Source organism: Mytilus californianus, unplaced genomic scaffold (assembly GCF_021869535.1).
Source record: "Mytilus californianus isolate M0D057914Y unplaced genomic scaffold, xbMytCali1.0.p SCAF_3, whole genome shotgun sequence".
NCBI lineage: Eukaryota > Metazoa > Mollusca > Bivalvia > Mytilida > Mytilidae > Mytilus > Mytilus californianus.
Genome location: NW_026262679.1, coordinates 129,840,582 through 129,856,003, shown reverse-complemented (window position 1 = coordinate 129,856,003; position 15,422 = coordinate 129,840,582). Strand labels below are relative to the sequence as shown.

At 31.7% G+C, this 15,422-nt stretch overlaps 1 long non-coding RNA gene across 2 annotated transcripts; it reads right to left on the bottom strand.

The window, feature by feature from the left end:
* Positions 1–7,948, bottom strand: LOC127736207 (uncharacterized). 2 transcript variants are annotated; one of them, XR_007998854.1, is made up of 4 exons: positions 6,966–7,948; positions 4,844–5,012; positions 2,699–2,801; positions 1–581 (listed from the first exon to the last, which is right to left on the bottom strand). It is a non-coding gene; the product is annotated as an uncharacterized LOC127736207 (long non-coding RNA). The 2 variants fall into 2 exon arrangements; XR_007998853.1 differs by lacking the exon at positions 6,966–7,948 and having other exon boundaries at positions 4,844–6,749.
* Between the last annotated feature and the right edge of the window lie 7,474 nt (positions 7,949–15,422).

The following is a 15,422-nucleotide window of genomic DNA, read 5'->3' as shown; positions in this document are numbered from 1 at the left end:
TAATGTTTATATAAAGTAGAATTTTTTTTATTAAGTTGTTGTCTCTTCTATTTTCATATTTTTGTCTCCTTGACATACATTGTACCACATTTCTATTGTCTATATTCTATTTTCATTTGTTTGTCTCTTCGACATACCCCATTTCTATTGTCTATATTCTATTTTCATATGTGTGTCTCTTTGACATACCCCATTTCTTTTGTCTATATTCTATTTTCATGTTTGTCTCTTTGACATACCCCAATTTTATTGTCTATATTCTATTTTCATATGTGTGTCTCTTTGACATACTCCATTTCTATTGTCTATATTCTATTTTCATATTTTTGTCTCTTTGACATACTCCATTTCTATTGTCTATATTCTATTTTCCTATGATGTATGTGATATTTCTATTGCTATACCTCCATACACAGATATTTAATTGTCTTCACTGCTGTATATTACTGGTGCATGTGTATGCAGCTGCTTTTTGTAAATATCCTGTATGATTAAGAAAGACAACTAGATTGACTTTGAGCTCAATATTGTATTAATTAAAAATGAATGTTCTTTGGTTCTGTTTCTTTACTTTTCAGTTCCTGCAAGTAGAAATAAAAGAACAAAGTTTCAATGTCCACCTAGTCGCAAATTTTTAGCTCACATGGCCCCAAGGTACGTCGTCGTCCATCGTCGTCGTTAACTTTTTACATTTTTGACTTCTTTTTGAGAACCACTGAATGGAATGGAACCAAATATGGCATGAATGTTCCTCATGAGGTGCTGACCAAGTGTTGTTACTTTGTAGCCGATCCATCATCCAAGACGGCCACCAGCGGGGGGCTTAGTTTAACAAAGGACCCTACGGGAAATACATACAAATGTCTTCTTTTAGAGAACCACTGAATGGAATGAAAGCAAACATAGCAATATTAATCCAAATTTGGCCTCAAACATTATTATAAGTATCTGTTATGATTTTTATCTTTTTTTATATGATTTCAAAAACCCAAGTAGTCAGGTGAGCGACACAGGCTCTTGAGAGCCTCTAGTTTATCTATCAAGGGGCAATATTAACATGATTAAAAAAAACCAACATGTTTTTTTGTTCTCAAAAATATTTATAAATAAAAAATGTGCTTGAGGCAAAAATAAAGTTTTTTTTCTTGTATACTAAATATTTCAAACTGACCTTCAAGGGCATTACTATAATAGTATACTATAAGTTTAATAAAAAAATTTTTAGAGCATTTACCAGGCCATTTTCCATAAATTTATTACATGTATTTCCAAGAGGCATAACTCTTTTGAAAAAATTCAATCGGCCATCATTACAACTGCCAGTTGGACATCTACACCTTACAATAATTCCTTACACCAAATATAGTAAGTATAACTTATTGCTTATAATACCTCAGATATTGACTTGACCACGATAACTTTCTGACAGAGTAGACAGACACTAGCTATAGGACCTTGCAAGGTACCCACATACTAAGTAAATAGAAATATCCTATTACCAGGATAACTATAAATAATATTAATAAGAGAGAAATTAACATTACAAAAAAACTTTAACCACAGACTGAACCTATATTTTAGGACAGCGACGCCACCCCTGGCAGAATCTAGGATCACTGTCTCGCTTTCGTGAAATAAATTTGCAAGCTTGACAAAAAGCAGAACATGTATTTCAGAAATAGAAATTCTATGCAATTATTAATACTTATATGCTGTTATGGTCCTACATATTCTTGTGAGTTCAATATTTTGGCATTACACAAAGTCATGCTTTCTTAGACTGTTTGAAATGACAATTGTTTTGTTGTAACATTAATTGATTAAATCTGTCGAAGGTGAATTGATAGATATTTTAGTTTGGGAAAACATAATTTTTGCATCTTTTATTATTTTGTTATTTCTTTTTAAGTGCTTGTTGATGAGTTCAGCCCTTTCAGGCTGATTTTGACATGTGTTTCTTATGTTGGGTGCTGTCTGCCATACTGTGTCACAGTGTGTAGTTTTATTTTTTTCATTGGTTCACATTTTTTCATCCTTATACAAGTTATAGCCATAACAGGTTACTTTATGGTATGGATTTTGATCATTGTTTATGGCTGTACAGTGACAAGAAAATGTTTACATCTTCGTCCTTTGGTTTTTTAATTGATAGTTGTCACATTGAGAATAATACATGTACCTCATCTCCTTATACATGTTAAACATGTTATATTTATATGCTGGTTCATAAAAAATCTTAAAAGGAAATTATTCAATTGTTATATGTTTGAAAACTCTCTCCTATAATGCAAAAACAATGATTGATTGACTTTTCTAGCTTAATTTAAGATTCAGTGGCAAATATTTTATGTATATTCAAGACAAGAACTACTTTTAAATATACAATTCATAATATAAGCAAATGCTATAATTATTTTAACTTCTGACCATCTTATGCGTGTGTGTGTGTGGAGCAGAAGGATTCCTTGATAAAATTGAGAATGGAAATGGGGAATGTGTCAAAGAGACAACAACCCGACCATAGAGCAGACAACAGCCGAAGGCCCCCAAATTGATGCATACTTGACATCAGAAAGACAGAAATAAACAACAGTATACATGGTATACATGCTGTAACATGTACAATTACACTTGAAAAAGTTTTAAATAGATAACATTAAATTATTTAAATTAACTGCAATTCAACAGATGAACTTACTTTGATACCAGTTCTTTTTGCCTGACATCCGCACCTACATGTACATGTACACCAGTGATTATAATACTGTACTTTCCTTTCATTTGGTAACCATGGTAACAAGCTAAAATTGCAAATCTTAATTTAATCCAGAAGTCCAGACAAAAACAAGATCATTTTTGTAGATGTAGTATGAACTGATGCTCACTAATTTATATTTTTACTTTTGAGTGAATGGAAACAAATATGCAACAAACAACAAAAAGATCAACAGTGTAGCTAATATTATTAATATATGTATAGTCTAAGCCCGTCTCAGTATAGTATGAACTTTTTCTAATATAAAATGATCTATTCTGCTGTCTAGTTTAAAATAAAATGCTCCCCAGGGCGCAGCTTGATACGACCGCAGAGGTCGAACCCCAAACAGATGGGGCAAGTATTGACACAATATTCAAGCTTGATACAGCTCTGAATTTGGTTTGTGATTAAATATTTGACACAGCATACATGGCATAGGTTTCTGACACAAAATCAATGTGGTCTAAGAACTTAAAAATTTTAAATTAGACATTTACCTATTATGGTTCAATATCCTAAATCTAAATACATGGTTAGATTCAGCATATAAAAGAACCCCAAGAATTCAATTTTTTTATGAAATCAAACAAAGTTTAATTAATGGACCCTTTTGACCTCAATGTGGACCAATTTGATAACAGAGCCCAAAATCAAAAATCTAAATACACGGTTAGATTCGGCATATCAAAGAACCCCAATAATTCAATTTTTGATGAAATCAAACAAAGTTTTATTTTGGACCCTATGGACCTCAATGTGGACAAATTTAAAAACGGGGCCCAAAATCCAAAAACTTATTACATGGTTAGATTCAGCATATTAAAGAACCCCAAGAATTCAAGAATAAACCCCATTGATTTCGTCAAGAAATAAGCAATTTATACAAAGTATTAGAAAAGTATTGTTATTGGCCCCTAATTCCTAAACAGTTAGAATCACAACCCCCAAATTCAATTCCAACCTTCCTTTTTTGGTATGGAACCTTGTGGTACAATTTCAGAAAGATCCATACACTTACACACAAGTTATATTGTCTGGAAAAATGCTTATTTTGACCCCTTTTTAGGCACTTAATTCCTAAACTGTTAAGACCATAACCCCCAAAATCAATTCCAACCTTCCTTTTGTGGTTTCAAACCTTGTGTTTAAATTTCATAGACATCCATTCACTGAAACTAAAGTTATTGTCCGGAAACTAAGTGTCTTCGGACGACGCGGACAACAACGACGACGTGATACCAATATACGACTGCAATTTTTTTTTGCAGTCGTATAAAAAACAACATTAACATGATTAAGGCCTTAACTCTTGATGTTTAATAAATCTTGGTTTCCTGTTAAATAGGCAAAATTGTTTAAATACACCATTTATAGGCATGTTGTGGAATCTCAATAAATACTTATGATTGCAATGTTCGTTTAATCGTCGATGTAGCTATGAAATCTATACAATAACGTCATTCACTACAACTTAAGAATTACAACGTTACCATAGTTCAATGTTAGTACTTCGCGTATACTATTTTACGACAAGGAAATATTAACTCATGAACATAATATGTTGTCATTTGTGTTACCATCCATACTTCATGCATTTAATAAAAGAACAGCTTTTCAATGTACCTTGCCAATTGATGGATATACATGTATAAAATTTGCTATCAAAAAGCAAAAAATATGTATGTTCTTTTAACCTTTTTCATAAATTATAAATAATCTAAAAGAAATGAAGACGTGTGTTGATTGCTTGCAATGCAATTTTTCTTACAATATCTATTTCCAAGAGGCATAACTCCTGTAAACATATTTGATCAGCACTTATTTTCTAACTCATAAAAGCCTATGCTGATATATAGACCTACATGTATGGTATGAATTACAAAAATATCTGACAAAAAAATGTAACCATAACAGTGCTTTACTGGTTATCTTCCATAGAATTTATATTTCAAAGTTAAGTAATTCCTGTATAAATAATTTATCCAAGACATTACTGGTATATATAATAAACCTTTGGTATACATAAATATTACATGAATAAACAAAATATTTAAACAAAGTTATCCTTTTCATTACAATACATACCTCTCATCACAAAATAATTATTGCCTGCTGCTCCTTATATGCATATAAATCAATATGACAATCTATGAATCCATTATATAATCTAGAAAGCAATGCATCAAATGAATTCTGTTCTGTTGCTTAGATTCTTCTACTTCTTGGAGTACAAAATGTACTTTCATTGAAAATGCTAAAAGAAATAAAGTATGACATGTACAAATGTATAATAAAATGAAGTTACAATATTTATATATCTGCCAAATGTATTGCCTTAAAATTTTTTATATGACAAAATTGGCTTATTTTGATCTTTTAAAACAAGAAGTCTGAACAACAGATCTAGACTTGCCCTGAAAAAAAATTAACTATGCAAAAAGTATTAAATTATTTGAATGTTCTAATCCATCTTATGTTTATTAAATCCATATGACTTGTATGAAGTGATAAATCAAAGTGGTTAAATCTGCTTTGTACAGATCTGATGTCAGATGAGTTAAGCCTTTTCACACCACTATCCCATGTTAGGGAGCTACCATTTGATTTAGGGGGGGGGGGGGGTTAGGATGAAAAAGTTTGTCCTGCATTTCCATTTTTCCACTCTATTCAGTCCTGTCTTTTTTTTATTTATAGTTTATTCTGACTTTTGTTTTACATCAATTGTCATCCTGCCTTTTTTTTGGGCAAAGTGTCTCATCCTGCCTTTTTTTCAAATTTCATCCTAGACCCCCACACACACACACACACACACATATTAAAACAAATTATAGCTCCTTTAAGGGGAAGATTTGGCACCAATAAACTAGTCTGACTCCACCACATCCTGTATGTGCCTGTCCCAAGTCAGGAGCCTGTAATGTTCAAGTTGTTGTTTGTTCACTTTGTTGCTGTATATCATATTTGTTTATTTGTTCCTTGTTTTGTTTAGAAATCATAACATGTATCAGTCTGTTAGTTTCCTCATTTGCATTGTTTTACATTTGTCATTTTCATTAAATGTCTTTAATAGCTGACTTTGTGGTATGGGCTTTGCTCATTGTTGAAGTCATCTTGTACCATAACTTATTATAGTTGCTAACTTCTATGTCATTTGATCTCTGGTGGAGAATTGGACTCTTCTCATTGGCAATCATACATGTACATGTACCACATCTTCTTATTTTTATATTCACATTAAAGTATATGTAAAGTAAACCATTCATGCACTCTAGGGGTCCACTTCTTATAATGTACAAGGTGATAAGTCTGCCGCTGTAATAGCCTGGCTCATATTTTTCAGCTTAAAAATATGTGAATAGGTGTGGAAAACTATCAGAAGTATAATACATGTATGATAAGGCTGAGAATTACTAGATGTTTATTGTTATAGTACTCAGTAATAGTAGTCTCAGACTCAGGATAATTAAGGCTTATTGTACTTGTCATATGCAAAGCCCTGTAATTTTCTTAGTTGCAAGTCTTGTTTTGACTTAAGTTAACATAACATAAGGAATTTGAGCCTCAGATTTGAGCTTTAATCAAATGTGATGATTTTCTCTGTAATCCCAGAATGTGATTCTTGTCCGCTCCAGCATGTCCTGGAACCACTCATAATTAAAATTTGGAAAGGGTTACATGTACATTATTACCTACGCAATGTATGAAAAGGTATATATACATTTTTTAAATCTAAATTAAATGAAAGGGGGGGGGGGGGGGGGGGTAATTGATCCCTTATCTATTAATTGTAAAATAGCTACTAATTGCTAAAGAGATTATAAAGTCGTCTGCACAGTGTCGTGGTTTTAAAACAACTGATAAACAAATACAAATATCACACACCATAAGACACGATTATACAGGTCTGCATCAGTTAAAGTAATTAAGTTCTGAAGTGACATTAGATAAACAATTTCAATACATTACATCAAGTATATGATGTCCACCCCCCCCCCCCCCCCCCCCCCCCCCCCCCCCTTTTCAAAGTTTGTCTTATTGTCTAAAGGGTTTACAAATCATATTTATATTACAATATCGTTCTCAGACTCAGGTTTACAAATATCTACACGGACTATGTACAGTCAAATAGTTTTTCGTGAAAAATAAAGCACATACATATTCCTGCTTTTATCCAATAATTAAACAAAATGTGAATAATAATATTTACCTTTCGTTGTGCTTTGAGGGTACGTAAAACTATCCATCAAAACAAAAACACTTTCGCTGTTTCGTTGCGTTGACTTTCTATAAATTTTCTATGTTTCGTTCCCCGGTTTCTTCCAGTTAATCGACAAGTCACCCATTTCAATTTATCTATTTATAATAAATCTTGATTCACCAGTTTGAAAAACCAAAGTTCTTTGTATCATCTATCTCTGTCCATTCAAACTTTTTAAATGACCACAACTGTAGATCGCGTGAGCGTCCATGGATTTTGCGTCATAGTATAAAAAACGGTAACGCTGAAAAGATTTCCGGGTTTCCGTATTCGACGTACCATGCAAGCTTTCGTACATTTACGTATATATATATGATGGTCTGGAATCAAGATTGGGGTTTAAGAATATAGAAAATAATGACAAAAAGTGCAAAATAAAGAGAAAAAAAAAATAAAGAACAGATACTAAAAAAGCAGAAATATGGAATAAAGAATCATAGAGAATAATGGGATTATCATTGATAAAAAAAAAAAAAAGAATTGAGAATAAAGAACAAACTAAATAAAGAATATTTATTCATATCATTATTTAATATTTATAACTCATTCATTTATTTTAAATTATGTTCCATTCAGAATTAGATAGCTCTGCTGTGGGGGTGACATAGCCTGAGGGCTGACATGCTTTTATCATCATGATGATGTGGGATTTAGTGGGAAGAGTAGAAAGTGCACTTTCCTGTTTGAGTAATACACTATATAGATAATGAATGAAAAAATGCATGTGATAATTAAATTACAAATTTTGACATTTTCTCAAAACATTTTTTTTTAAATGCCCTTTAAAACATATGAAAACATATGAAAATCATATGTTTTTCATATGTTTACAAACATATGTAAACATATTTTTTAAAACATATGAAAACATATGTTTGCTTCCATATGTTTTCATATGTTTCAAAACATATGTAAACATATGTTTGTAAACATATGTTTTTCATATGTTTGGGACAAACATATGAAAAACATATGAAAAACATATGTTGCAATTTTTCCTGTGTACATAGAATACTTATAATTCAAAATCAAAGATGTTATTTATCCAAACTTCAAAAAGCTGATACTTCGTTGAAAGAACAGTTCTGAGCTACATTTATTCGAAGACTGATTTGCTAGTTTCTCATGTTGTGACAAGGTCTGTAGTTTGGTTTGTTACAGTTTGTTACAAGGTGTGGAGTACTGTTGTATGAACACTAATAAGTGTTTTTTTTTTAGAAGTCATACATGATTCCCGAATCAGGTCTAGTGGATGCGGTCATATTCTCTCAGAAGGGATTTTGTTTTGATAAAATTGTCTCGGACGTCCAGCTATCAATATATGAGTTAAGGATGGCTTGATATGATATCGGCAGGTTCAGTAGTCAGAGTACTTTCCGTAACTGCGCGTTTTCTGTACCACTGACTTGTTTATGTTTTGTTAACTTTAATTATTATACAAATTTTAAGTGTTCCATTTGTTATTCCACTTCCAAAGTACTAGTCCATATAAAAATCTGGCAAAATGTAATTCTTTAGCGGAAAGCCTACAAAAATTTTTTTTGTATCTTATTTGGAATATAAAATTATGTTGAAATAATTCGTGTATTGTTTTTACATGGACTTTTGTCAGATGATATATAAAGTCTTATGAATGCATTATTTAACTCATGTCAAGGAAGTTAATTCCAATGCTATCATATAGAACTTTTGTTAAATAGATGCCAAGTATCTGTCCTGGTAAGGCAGTAAATGGAAAATATCGCCCATTCCTTTTATATACACTTATATTGCAACTGATAAAAAAACCGTTTCTATTGTTATCGTTAAAGGTATCACAAATTTTTGATTTTTGCATGATTCTTAGATGACCTACTACCTAAGATTAAAAGGGCAGGGTTGAGATGTCAAACAAATTGGTATTATCCCGCTATATGCTGATGTGTTTGTTCACCCCCAGTTTTTGTTTGGGTTCGTGTTGCTTAGTCTTTAGTTTTCTATGTTGTGTCATCTGTACTATTATTTGTCTGTTTGTCTTTTTATTTTTGGCCATGGCGTTGTCAGTTTGTTTTCGATCTATGAATTTGACTGTCCCTCTGGTATCTTTCGTCCCTCTTTTTGTTCAGAGCCAGGAAACTCTTCAGTAGTTGTATTTTGTTGTTTCTTGTTCATCAATTAATGTTTTAGTAATTATGAGTTATGACAGAGCTATGGCAGTCTACTTTAAAACCATTTTATGCATAAAACGATTAAAAACTTCAAATATGTTGCATAGTATTGAAGACATGACAACATATTTGTTGATTTGTGAGGTAGACTTTTTCAACAAATTATCGGCATTACTATGAGAACAAACTGGGTGCCTCTCCTTGTCGATCTCTTCTTATCCGAGTCGGAGTTCGTTCAGAAACTTGTCAAACACAAAAAAATCAAAGAAGCCAGATCATTTAATTTCAAATTCAGATATATTGATGATGTTATTTCCATTATCAATCCAAACGTTTCTTAGTGGTTTCCATTAATATATATTTTGAAATTATAAATTTTTCCCACCTTAGCAGCAATATACCAACATCACCTGCATATGGGATATTCATTTCCCAACTGATTCCGTATTCAACAGCTTGTAGCTGCTACTCATACCTTATTAAACATCACCAGTGTCTGAACAGAAAGTTAATAAACCAGAATTATGTCAAATAACGTCTTTTTCTTTTTCTAGGCGTTGTTTTTCATCCTAAATACGTATAACAGTGCTCTTTGTATTTGGTTTTTGCATATTTTCAACCGTTACTATTTTGTCAATTGTTTGGTTATATCCTTTTGGCTCGGTATCTTAACATCATTTTTTTGTATTCTTGTCTTTCATTTTTAACTAAGGTCAATATGTGCTTTATCCACGACTCACTCCGTACTTACTGCACGAAATGGTTAAAACGGGAAATAGCTGACAAAAAATCCCTAGATACTTTTTTTTTAAATCAGTAAAGGGCATAGTTGATATTCGTATTAAACATTTAAAAGAACATTTTTCCTCCTATCAACAACCACACTAGCCCTATTTCTCGTTTCAAACATAAGCTAAAAGAACTCACCAAGGAATTTGTTTTTGTCCCGGCAGATAAGGCTGCCAATAGTATCATTATTGTTTGACGTTAATTTTACATTGATATTTTGCATAAGGAAATCACGAATTCACAAGGATTCCATTCGGAAAATAACATCTGTAACAAACATAAACTTTTAACTACCTCTTTACAAGCAGAACCAAATACAATGAAAGTTCCAACTATGTACTGGCTTCCGAAGCTGCACATAACAGTTAACAAATATAGATTTATTTAGTCTTCAAGCCATTGTTCCACTACTAAACTGTCTATTCTACTTAATAGTACACTTGGTACAATCAAAAACCTTTTAATAAATTGTTCAAATAAGGCCTTTGAAAACAGTGAAATTAATTACTTTTCGAGTGTCAAAAATTCGTTTGAAGAACTTGATAAACTCCATGCTGATATGGCGATTTCGAATCTGTTCAAAGTTTTGATTTGTTGACCCTATAAACCACTCTGCCTCATAATCTTATTGCGAAAAAAAAACACACAACTAATTAAATGTTTTTTCGTATTAACAAGCAAAACTGGACCTGCTTTGAAACGATAACTGCACTTGAATTTTTTCTAAATAACATTTTTGTTTGTTATGGAGATTCCGTATATCGTCAAGTTATCGGAATTCCAATTAGGACTTACTGTGCACCACTTATTGCGGACCTGTATCTATATTGTTACGAGTTACAATTTATGACTGAAATCAGCAAAGACCAATGAAATCAACATCTGATACAAAAATTTAATAACACTTTTAGATATTTGGATGAGATATTGGCTCTCAATAATGACGATTTCAATATGTACACTAAAGAGATTTATCCTGCTGAACTGACTTTAAATAAAGCTAATACTAACAATGAACAATGCCCTTTCCTGGATCTTTATATCTCTATCTTTAACGGGAAGCGTAATATTAAAATTTACGATAAAACAGATGATTTTTCATTCCCTATTGTTAATTATTCATTTTTAGATGGTGACGTTCTCTTGTCACCATCTTATGGTGTTTATATATCTCAACTTTTTCGAATCGCTCGTGTATGTAACAACGTAATGGATTTTAACGAAAGAAATGTCTGTATTACTGAAAAATTACACCATGGTCTTCGAAATCACAAACTTGTAAAAACATTAACTAAATTTTATCATCGGTACAAGGACGTCATTCGTAAATATAAATCAACATGCAGACATCTTATACGTACAGGTATTTCACATCCAATCTGATATGGTAATATCTATACAAAGCACAAAAATGTCGTCATTCACCTCAAAAGTTAACCAAACCTTCAAACAGACTTACTCAGAAGGAATATAGTTACGATACTGTTGTCAGGTCATTAAAGATGGCATTTTTTGGTATAAATATTGATTCACTCAAAGGGTTTTGAATCGGAAATAAACACATTTATTCTAAAACCAGTTGTTGGCATGATACTGGTTATGTTCTTCTCATATATTTTATGATAGGATGATACTAAACCCCTAACGGGCGGGATTGTGCTTGATTTTCATATGATGAACACATAATCTTTCAATCAATTTAAATGAGGTCTGGAGCTGGCATGTCAGTAACTGCTAGTAGTCCTTTGTTAATTTATGTATCATTGTCATTTTGCTTAATTTCTTCATTTACCTATTCTGACATCGGACTCAGAGTTCTTTTAAACTGAGTTTTACTGTGCGTATTACTGTGTGTTTGTTTATTTTACATTGGCTAGATGTATAGGAGGGGGGGGTGTAGAGATGTCACAAAACATGTTTAACCCCGCCGCATTTTGGTAGCTCTCTCAAGTCAGGAGCCTCTGGCCTTTGTTAGCCTTGTATGTTTAGTTCATTTATATGTTTCGGAGATTTGTGTGACGTCCATTTTCACTGAACTAATACACATTTTTGTTTAGGGGCCAGCTGAAGCCCGCCTCCGTGTGCGGGATTTTCTCACTGTGTTGAAGACCCATTGGTTGCCTTGGGCTGTTTTCTGCTCTTTTGGTTGGGTTGTTGTCTCTTTGACACATTCCCCGTTTCCATTCTCAATTGTATTTGTCTATAGAGTGTCTATATTACATTTTGTTTTTCTTTGTTGCCATAGTAGTTTGTTGTATAGTGCATGATGAAAAATTTTGACATTTTGACCTATTATATCTGTCTGTTTTGCTAACATAATGTTGTCATTATAATCGAATTATATGCAACTGTCATATAGCTGAGAGGTTTGACTAGATAAAGCCAGGTTCCGTTATATACATAAGGAAATGACTGTTCCAAGTCAAGAATATGACAGTTGTTTTCCATTCGTTTGTTGTGTTTGAGAAAAAGAAAGGCGAAGGATACCAAAGAGCTTTTGATTTTGCCATTTGATAATAGACTATCGGCTTTGAATATTTTCTTGGAGTTCGGTATTTGATTTTGTTCTTTCTTCCAAAAAAATCTAAAATCTATATATTTCATAGTCAACAAAGAGACGTGGTGCATTCATAAATGAGACAGCATCCCAACAACACAGAAGCATTGTATTCAATTATATATCTTACAAGTGACAAAGAAAAGGTTAACTGCGAAGATATAATTATTTCCAAGAACTCCAATGAATAAAATAACAAAAATAAACATTCCTCTCCGAAAATGCCTTTCATTTACATTTGAAACATTTATTACACTTTCTAACAAATTTTTAATAAATTAAGTAGGAAATTTCTCCCAAACATGTAAAATTCCAACTTCTCCTTAAATGGTTTTGATTTTATCGTTAAAATTTTCTTTTGTTTTGCATTAAAGCTCCTAAAGTATCTACACACATTTGACTTTAATTTTTAAGTTTCGTGCGTTCTTAGGCAAATCTAGATCATAACTCAGCACGTTTCAAATACTTAAGATACTAAGTTATTTTGTAGATTCTTAAAAGTTATTGGAAGTTTAATGTTAACTGTTGATTATTTTTAACAATATTGCTTACAAACCATTTTAAAAAGTGAAACATTTGTCAGTCTATGATTTTCAAACATGTATCAAAACTGTAAAATAATTATTATGTTTTGATCAAATGTTCGTTGTAAATAATTTTTAGCATGAAAATGCAAAATTAATTTTGATTAATTTGTGGTCACATAGATCATGTAGATAATACATCATATTATATTATGAATCAGCAATATATAAGGCTTCTAGAACCAAACTTTAATCATATTCAGCACACCACTGGAGCATCGTACCGAAGCAAGTAAGTTTCTGTATATTGTTAATGTTAGATTAACTTATGATCTGGTTACTGTTAAAATCTACAAATAGTTCTTACTTTTTGGTCGATTTTAAAAATTCCCATGGCGTTTTTAGTCTATTTTCGACTTGTGAGTTTGAATATGCCTTTTTGTATTTTTCGCCTCTCTATTTCACGTTTATCGTTCTATATTAATAAGAAGATGTTGTATGAGTGCCAATGAGACAACTATCCATCCAACTCACAATGTGTAAAAAGTAAACAATTATAGGTCAAAGTACGGCCTTCAACACGGAGCCTTGGCTTACACCGAACAGCCAACTATAAAGGGCCCCAAAAAGACTAGTGTAAACAATTCAAACAGGAAAACCAACAGTCTAATCTATATAAAAAACAAGAAACGAGAAACACTTATGAACCACACCCACAAACGACAACCACTGATGAACAGGCTTCTCACTTTGTGCAGGTGCATAAAAATGCAGCGGGTTTAAAAGTTTTAACAAGCGCCAACCTTCACCCTAACCTGAAACAGTTCTATAACATTACAACATAAAAAGACACACAATAAAATATCAATTGAAATGGCTTAACTCGATCAAAAAGACAATACACAAAAACAAGTAAATATACATAGTTTGATCTATGACACAATATAAATACAAAAGATGTTTCAATGTCAAAATGGCGTTAAATAAAGTAAAGTACACAGGGAAATTTAAGTATAATAATTTTGTTGTTAGAAATACAGAAACATTTTTTACAAAATAAATTTGTTATTTATAGTACGAGTACAGAAGCATGTTGCTTGGTTAAGTCCATAATTTTCGACATTGGCAAATGAACTGCTAGTAAGTTTCAGAATTATTTTTAGTTTTTGTATGCAGTTGAACATATTCTTTTATCTCTTGATAAAAACTGATGTAACGTTTTTTAAATGATTTTTGTTAGTACTATAAAAATTTCAACGGTCAGTGAATTATCAATAATAAAGCAATATAAAAAAATGAAGCCGATTTCTAACATTCTTATTATCACATTATTAAAAGTGAGATACAATTCGTTGAAAAATTTAAATATAGTTGTTTGCAAGACGTTGCCCTTTTTAAACATTTGCCAATATTTAAAAGAACAAGTTGAGTAAATACATAAAATCTGGGAAACAAAATACAGATGAAAACAATTTGTCAGTTTGATTTTTATTTAAGTAAAAAGGAGTTGTGATTTAAACGTAAATAAAACATTAAAATAAACCACGTCCAGATGTCACCGTTAGTACAATAAATACAGAATATCACATGGATTTGTCAATATACGTCAATATATATCAGTACTACCCTGGAACACGAATATAATCTCATAAACTCTGTCTGAGGGATTATATTTGGCGAGGATTGATGCGGTTTGTGGAATTGGAAAAACACACATCACATACACTTAATGATATACCTCTACTAGATATTTCACACATGACGTGACGTAATACAGATTAGGAATTTGATAAATTCTTTGCAACTGTGACTTATATCGATGTCATGACGTTATACATAACAGAGGTTTCCCGATTTGCTACTGTACCAACCGTAGTATAGAATAAATAGGTTGGCATTGTTTTTGGTTAGGCTTTTAGAAAACACGATAGAATAAGAGCTATTTTAACATACAAAATTGACCTTATTATAATGTATTAATAATGAAAATAACAAAAAGAAAAAAGAAAAAACCGATTCCGCAATTGTTTTGGTCGGCACCAAAAGCCTACTGTGGAAGTCAACGTTAAGAATAAAAATATCCTTTTGAAAAAGAAAATAAAGTTCTTAACCCGGCTGAGCAAGTCTTTGGGTATGCATATAAACTTATGTCACATGATCTCGTATCACTGATCAACAAACTTTTCAGTAAATTATCAGTATCAATTCTTCGCATTCTTTCATAGAATTTAATATTGTCACTTATTTGAGTAGTTCAAATTTATTATCTATAGCATACTTATATTTTCTGCATGTTCGCAAAAATCGTCATACACACCTTAATTGTACAAAGTTAAAGGTAGGAAGAACGGGTAAAACAAAAAAATACGCCAATGAAATAGTCAAAGAA